The sequence below is a fragment of the Humulus lupulus genome, chromosome 3 (assembly GCF_963169125.1).
Source record: "Humulus lupulus chromosome 3, drHumLupu1.1, whole genome shotgun sequence".
Classification (NCBI taxonomy): Eukaryota; Viridiplantae; Streptophyta; class Magnoliopsida; order Rosales; family Cannabaceae; genus Humulus; species Humulus lupulus.
This window is the reverse complement of record NC_084795.1, coordinates 68,538,426-68,547,267: the sequence shown is the minus strand read 5'-3', so window position 1 is coordinate 68,547,267 and position 8,842 is coordinate 68,538,426. Positions and strand designations below refer to the sequence as shown.

Here is an 8,842-nt window from a genome sequence, read left to right as displayed (position 1 = left end):
ATGGTGGAAATTAAAAAGATTGTTTTAAGATTAAAATATTTATTTTAAGTGTATGATTTTATGATTTAGAAAATAATTATAAGTTGGATAGTTATAATTATTTTAGTTAGTATTTATAAGATTTTAGCATATGATTTAAATTAATGTATAGTTTTAAGCTTATAATTAAATTAGAATATAGTTTTAATGCACATATTTTTGGTGGTCTAAGGATATTACATGTGGCATTAAATTAAGTCCCAATTATTTAAATTTTAGTGTATGGCTGAATTCCCTATAGTTTTATTAGGTGGAACTTTTGTGAAATTATTTATTAAGTCTAAGAGTTATTTTTAAGAACTAAATTGAAGGTCAACTGGTCATAGGCGTGTGACACAATTTTAGGCTAGGTTTTGGCTCATTTTTTAACTTAAGGAACTAGGTGTCACTCCAAGCTTGCGAAAGGGAAACTAAGATATTAAGTTGGTAGTAGTTGAAGCTTTTTGAAAACATTTGAACTTAAGAAGGCATAGGTGTAGCCGTGAGCATAAGTTTTGGAGAAATAGTGGAGACTTTGACTACTTTGGTTACATGTGAGTGTGTGTGTCACAAAGAGAGTGTTTGTAGCACAAGACTAGGAGAAGGAAGTGGGCTGGCCGAACATATAGAGTGGGAGGGAGATTTGAATTTTTAATGCTAGTTTAATGAAGGTGGAGAAATTTAACGAATAGGTTGAGTTGGGAGCCTACAAATAGAGCCATTACCTTTTCACTTTTTCACAAAATCAATGCTTTCAATTGCTCTCCATTTTTTAAATCACGTAGTCCCCAAAAGTTCTCTTCTTTTTGCCCACAAACACCTTATAATTGAACCACTATATCCCTAATAGTGCTCGAGAATTATTTTTCTTCTATTTTCTCTATAAAGCCTCAAAACACTACAACCATTATAAACCCTACATAGCCAAGACCTAAGTTCTTTTTAAACCACTTTATAACTGAAAATATCATAAGTGTTAAGGCTTGTAATATCGTTGTGGGAGATAGGCAATATTGTAAAGGCTTAAGATTTCGATCTTTTGGCTTTACAGTGAATGTATGATTTTAATAAGGCTTAAAGATTTTGGAAGTTTAGTTTTATTATAAGTCTCTAATCTTAAATATTTAATGTCATATGTAAGGTTTTGGGTGATTTTCTATAGCAAAACAATCTCTCTTTTTCCTCTCATTTCCATACTCAAGGTAATGAAAATGACGTAGTTTAGTTGTGACTTAGTTTGTGATATGTATGACCCTAACATTTTAGGTACAATAAGAAGATAAGTGTTGCTGGGCCTAAGGTGCTCAAAAAAGTTGATGTTCGGTAGGCTCGATTGCCAAAATTGTCTGACGGACTTATGTCTGGGACTAAATTGCCACCCCTGTATAAGCACTTATCTTTTTCTTATACCTGTCTTGTTATTATGGCCTATTATCACCTATTATTATGACATATTATGACTTATGATTATGATCTATGTTATGACGTAGAATATATTATGATCTTGTATGATTAGTAAATTAGCATTGTTATGAACACTTGTATGAACTTATGGTATGTTTCTCATGACTATATGATTATATGTTTTCTTGTTTGTATTTTCCTTACTGGGCTTAGAAGCTCACTCCTAATGATATTGTTGTGCAGACAGTTAAGGATAGAAAGGTCAGTGGCGAGTGGGACCTAAAAGCTTAGTGATGTATTCGTGGGGACCATATAGCCATAGAATAATCGACGGACCTATGATTTTATTTTCCAAAGCATTTCCTTTTAAGTTTTTCTTTTATTTATAATGTTGCACATGTTATTTTTTTAGACTACTATTTTATTTTTGTAAAGACATGGGATCTCTTTGCTTAATCTGATTTTCTTAAATAAAAGAGAAATGTTTATGTTTATGAACCAACGCTATGTTCTCGATAATTTTATGAGAAATTAGGGCATTACATTAAGCACCTCGACCCAAACTAAAAGGAAACCATTGTTTTACTTCTTCATCAGAAGTTATAGATGTTCATATTTATGATTAACACTCCCACAAAAATATACTACCGAGTTCCCAAGATGTAAGTATGGGCTAGTCCGAAGGGTAAGCTGGTAATGAACAAGTCAAAGAACTCAAATAATACAATCAGTTAGAATACTAACCACTTAGAATTGAGATTGAATTGACCTACGGTCAACTATATGATATGACTAGAATAGTGTAATGCCCCGACTAATTCTAAGACTTCGGACCATTAAAAACTACTAAGACATAGCTACTATTTTGGAATACATGCATACAAAAATAGAACTTTATTATAAAACTCCAAAATACGGGATCCCATTGTTGTTACATAAAAACATAAACCCTTAATTATTTGTTCAAATACTAAATGCGGAAAAATAAATACATAAATTGAAAAGACTCAAAGTTATAAACTTCATCCTCGATCTTCTAGCAGTCCATTCATTTCGTCCTCTCGCAATACACATTCAGAAGCTTCCATGAATATGTCCCGCATCAAAGCTTATTTTCTTGCACCATCTAAAATAAAATGAATGATCCCAATGCCTAGCAAGGAAAATCTACTTAAACATGCTATAAAACATAAGACTAAAAACATATACTATAAATCATATGACATAAAAACATATATCATATAAACGTAGGACTATAATATTAATGGCCATTAACTCATTACCGTAGTATGTGATAAAACCATATAGGTCCTCTATCTACTAATCGAGATAGGTTAGATCACAAAATAGTATATGATAAACCATTTAGGTCCTCTGTCTACTACTCGAGGTAGGTTTAATCAAAACTCTAATCTATGATAATGATAAAAATCTTAGGATTCATTTTCTATCTAAGCAACTATATTTCCCAAGTGACTACAACATAAAACATATACATACATACATATATACATAAACATAACATAGCATATAAACATATCATAACACATACAATCTAACCTATTTTCCTTACCAAAAATCGGGATATTGGAGACAAGAACAGGACTGGAAAACTTCTAAAACCAACAATAAGAATCATAAGTTTCTAAAGAAATGGAGATGAAAAAGAAGATCCAAACCATCAAGATAGAAACTTACCAAAAAATATTAAGTTTCAAGAAACTCGAACACCTAACCAAAAGCCATAATAACAAGTTAGGATCTGGAAAATAAAATAAAAGAACTATAATGAATTAACTCTGAGGATCAGAATACCTTGGATAGACTAGAACTCCGATCTACACCTCAATACCGAAATATCACTCTATCTTACTTCCCAAGTGTTTAGAAAAGCTTAGATTGAAAAGCCTTTAATCCCAAAACCCTAGTGTTTTCTCTCTAGAATAAACTTAGCAGCTTGGAGGCTCTAAAGAATACTTGAATGATGAATGAAATGGCTAAGTGCTAGGTCCTATTGATAGAGTTAAAGGAGTGAATCTAACCCCTTTTAAAAAGAATAAATAAGTGAATATTAATTGAATAAATTTGATTTATCTATTCAATAGATGCCTAGAACTCAGTCAAAAATGCTCAGGATCAAATCTAGGTTATTAAGGGTTGTTTCTAATTTAGTTCTACAAAGTTTCAAAAATATCACAAAGGGCGATATATCTCCCCCTGTAGGTGATATATCGCCTGCCCCTATGTCCCGAGCCTCCGTGGTTTCGTTCGTGCGAAATTGACATGTTTTTCGTATCAACATTAGGCGACATATTGACCACTATAGCCGCGATATATTAGCATACGTTGATATTTTAAACACATTTTTGCACACTTTCATTATATTTTGAACTTGGTAAAACAACTTTGACTGAGTAAAACATGATCCTAACTGCTATTGGAAGGTTCTAGAGCTTCTAGATCTATCTTTTATTAAATTATTCATCTAAAATCCATAAATCCTTAATAAAAATGCATGCGACAAGTGTCACATTCTTAATTATTCTATCTAAACCTTAGGTTATAATAAATAATATTTCTAGGAGAGTGGACATCTGCGCACATGGTGTACGTTATGCGTGCAACCTTGTTTTCTTATTTGTTTAATTATGTAATTATATTTGTGACCTAAATTGTTGCATTAGGTTGACTAACATGAGGATAGTGCTAGGGATTTTAGTTAGTAGACATGCTTAGTTGATAGAGTATGCGTGCTACTAGATTCTAGTTGCTTGTGTGAGTATAGTTCTTACAGGAATTATCTTGGATGTGTATAACTTAGGATAATAGGATGCCACCATGAAATTGCCGAGTGTGATTACAGAGTAGGCAAGGCAACGATGTCTCGAGGGAACGACCGAGTGTGAGTACAATGTGGGCTAGACTAGGTGCCACTATGGGAATGCCGAGTGTGAGTACAGCGCAGGCAGTGCAGATTACATTTCATGTTCGATCAACATGACTTTTTAGTATCTATATGTGTGAGTATAACACAATATGTTAGTGTGATATTGTGTTTATATATCACAAGATGATTAATATGTTTATGATGTTTATTTTTGTTTTCTAGTTCGGGGAGTTATGTCCTACATAGCTCTTCTTATTGGGCGTTAGGTCACTGGTACTCTGTGTGCATGTAAAGGCAAAGCAAAGTAGTGAGTGGTGCGAGCTCGAGGCATGGACAAGACATGTTAGAGGCTGGACTCCAATTATTTTATGTTTTCAGAAATAATTGTTATATTTTTAATTTTTCAGACTTGAAAGGTTATTTTCTTTATGTTGTTGTTATTAAACCTAGCGTCTAACATTTTTATTTTTAAATAATGAGATCTCATTGTCTGTTTAAATTTTAAATAAATATTTTCTTTTAGTGTCTTAAAGTATTTATTGTTTATTATTTTTAAACGGACTCCCTAAGTAACGTCTCAAGAAATCGGGCGTTACAACATTTTATTTTTAAAACTATGGGATCCCATCCAAACATTGTTTTATTGCAAAGTACTCTAATGTAATATTTTCTAAAGTTAGTTTTAAGTTTATTTGGTTCTCAACATCCGATTTTTACCAAAGTTGACAGTAAGGGTCCAGTGGACCCCGGAAGGTCCTAGTCGGGTCTAGTTAAGAAAATTCAAGTCGTTACACTTAGTATCAGAGCCTACATTACTTAGGCTCATGTAGACCCTCACAGTATGCATATGAAGATTAGAAAGGCCTCAGCTACTACACTATAAGTATATTTCTAAGTTTTGCAAGTACCTTTGAGTCTAACCAGAATTGTGGTTTTCATGATGACCAGATAATGGTGGTGATGAAGAGAACAGTTAGGTCCGACAAAGGATGAGGGGCTAAGGAAATCTGAGACTATTGGATCCAAAATCCTAGGGAGATGATAATGAGCACTGAGGGTAGATATGATGACTTTGAGAGGCTAATTAGGCATATCATAGCAGTGAACTATGCCATCTAGGAGATTAAGTGGACAGGGGGTTTACTTAAGTGCCCAGAGTGTTTTGAGGTGCTAATGAGCACAATCTCTTCGAAGAGTGTTAGGGATGCTCTTAACCAGGCCTGGAGCGAGGTAGCTCACTTAGAGGGTCGAGCCCCAGATCAATATTCGGCTATGGGGAAGAGATTTCCTAGGGTCTACGTTGAGAATGTAGGCAAGAAAGTTAGGTTTAATCCTTTGATAACTCCATTTTAGTGTCGTTTTAGGATTATTTTTTTGTGGTAATCTTGAGTCTTTTTGTTTGTTTCGTGCAAGATTACGCTTGTGTTTGTTTTTGTAGTAGGATGGTGCTATCAATTATGAGCTAAACGTGAAAAGAAGAAGACATGGTGGAAAATGGAGCTTTTGGGTGGTTGTTCGACTCAAATTGGCATTAATGAGGAGTTACAAGTAGTTTTTGATGAAGTTGATGAAGGAAGGATTTTAAATTGTAAAAATCTGAAGAAAAAAAATATAATTAGAGTCGAGGCATGGGCTTAAGGGTCGCGACTCTAGCAAAGTCAGAGGCTGCATAACCTGCTGAAAGAAATTAGGGTCGCGACTTGGTAAAGAGAGTCACAGCACTAGAAGAAACAGAGGCAAATTCAGGAGGTGCATGGAGACACGGGCTGTGACATGGGTGAAGAAGGTTGCGGTGCCCGCAGATCCTGACGATTGGTGAAGTGCTTTAAAAAAGACACGGGTCGCGACCTAAGGAAGGCCAAGTCGTGGCCCGCCTTTGAAAAAAAAATAGGAATTCTTTTTTTTTTTTTTTTGTATAAATACAGACTTTAGGTTTGAATGAGAATGAGGTCAAATTTTTTATTACAAATTTAGAGAGCAATTCTTATTCTGAGACATTGTATTCTGCAATTTCATATTTTTATTTCTTCTTCAAGCTTTTGGATTTTATGTTTGTGAATAATTATTTTATTGTTTTAGTCATGTCTGATATGAACTAAATCCTCTATCTAGGTGTTAATGTAGTCTCTTGGATTTTTATTTAATTTTATTATGATGTTCTATTGATTCTTCTTATTTATTCTAATCTATATAACGTTTTCCTAATGCTAGTAAATACTTGATCAATATTTGTTTGATTTATGATTTGATTCAAAAATTGAAAGATGCGAATTGAATATGTTATCGTTATATAGACATGGGTTACATTTTGGACGAGAGTACCTGTATGACTTGTGTAACAATTAGGTTTCTATGCTTAATGCATGTTGTGTGTTTAAGTTTATCACAGAGATGTAGAAAACCCGCATATAGGTTGAGATCTTATATCTTGAAAAATAATATGAATCGATTTTTGTTAACCTGCTATTAAAATAGGAAGAAGAGATTTAGAACTGATTATAATAAAATTGATAGAATGTAAAGTTGATGAAGTTAATACCCTAGGTTTTTAATTATTGAATCAATCTTTATTATTGCAAAGTTTATTTCAATTTTAAGTCATAGTTTAAAAATCACTCTATTTTCGACAGCCAAATAGAAATTTAAAAGGAATTATTGGTAATAGGTTGATAGTCCTTGTTGGAACGATATTTTACATACTATTTTATTACTTGAACCGATTGTGTATACTTGTACATCATATTTTACCGATCAAGTTTTTGGCGCCATTGTCGGGGAACTAGTATCCAATATCAAATTTTTTTTTTTTTTGTTCTACTTTGGTTTTTTCTTTTAGTACTCATTCAAAATGAGGATGTGTTGTGTTTTAGGAATTATTGGTATATGCGACGAAGTAGACAAAAGGAGCTCATACCGTTAAATCTTGAACTTGAAAGAATGTGCAGACAAAACCGTAAGATAAAGAAAAGACTGGATTTTTCCATGGCTAAGAATAAAGGAAATGCAGCAAACAATGCTGCTAATGTTAATACTATCTCAAATATTGCAGAGCTCCCAGTGGAACAAGGACCAAGGATGCTTAGAGACTATGTACTTCCTACTGTAACAGGATTGCATGCATGCATCAGACACCCCACTATTGCTATAAATAATTTTGAGGTTAAGCCAGCAATATTACAAATGGTGCAGTCTACTGTTCAGTTTGGGGGGTTACCCACGGAAGATCCAAATTTGCACATAGCCAATAACCTGGAGCAATGTGCATTATTTAAGATGAACAGGGTGAGTGACGATGTAATTAGACTCAGATTATTCCCATTCTCACTATGAGACTGGGCGAAGAGTTGGCTAATTTCACTGCAAGCTAATTTTATCACAACATGGGAGGAGTTAGCCCATAAGTTCTTAGCAAAGTTTTTCCCTCCAGCAAAAGCTGCAAAGTTCAGATGGGAAATTAATAATTTCTACCAGACAAAAGGGGAATCATTGTATGATGCATGGGAAAGATTTAAAGAGTTGTTAAGGAAGTGCCCACATCATGGTATAGAGAAGTGGATGCTAGTCCATAATTTTTATAATGGGTTGAATGGTACTACTCGTACCATAATAGATGTTGCAACAGGAGGTGTGTTCATGAATAAGAGTGCTAATGAGGTGTAAGAATTGCTAGATGAAATGGCAATGAATAACTATTAGTGGCCAACTGAAAGGGGACAAACCAAGAAGGTGGCTGGTATGATTGAATTGGATGCTATTTCCATGCTTACAGCGCAAGTGGCAGCTTTAACGAAGCAGTTACACAGAGCAACCTGTCAGCCCAAAACCATGCAAGTTCAGAGTTTATGTAGGGCATGTGGGAATGCTCATCCATTAAATTAGTGTCCTACCATGGATATGAATAATATACCTATGGAACAAGTCCAAGCTATAGGAAATTTTCAAAGACCAACCAATAACCCTTTTTCGATGTCATATAACCAAGGGTGGAGGAATCATCCTAACTTCTCATGGACAAACAATCAAGCTACACAACAGCCTTTCCCTCAAAGTCAGCAACAATACCCACCTCCACAGCCACAACCATATCAGCCAACACATATGAAACCACCTGAAGCACAGCCCGATATACTGAACCAATTCATGACAGAAACTAGGGCATTTATTAGGAGTTTGGAGACTCAATTAGGGTAGTTGGCTACTTTGATGAAACCATGCTCAAGGGAACTTACCAAGCACTACTGAGGTAAACCCAAAAGAACATTGCAATGCAATATCCTTGAGGAGTGGCAAGGAGTTAAAAGAGCCAAAAGTGGTTGATAAGGAGAAGGAAGTGAGTGGTTCAAATGTTACTGAGAACTTAGAAAATCAACCAGAAATAAGCATAGATCACCATATAAAGATCCCATATCCTCAGAGGCTTCAAAAGAATAAGCTTGACAAGCACTTTTCTAAATTTTTGGATATCTTTCTAAAGCTACACATCAATATCCTGTTTGCTGAGGCACTTGAACAAATGCCAAGTTATGTGAAGTT

The 8,842-nt window shown here is 34.3% G+C and overlaps 1 non-coding gene across 1 annotated transcript; it reads right to left on the bottom strand.

The window, feature by feature from the left end:
• Window positions 1-7,747: 7,747 nt before the first annotated feature.
• On the bottom strand, window positions 7,748-7,854 carry LOC133827814 (small nucleolar RNA R71). Its single transcript, XR_009890465.1, has one exon. It is a non-coding gene; the product is annotated as a small nucleolar RNA R71 (small nucleolar RNA).
• Between the last annotated feature and the right edge of the window lie 988 nt (window positions 7,855-8,842).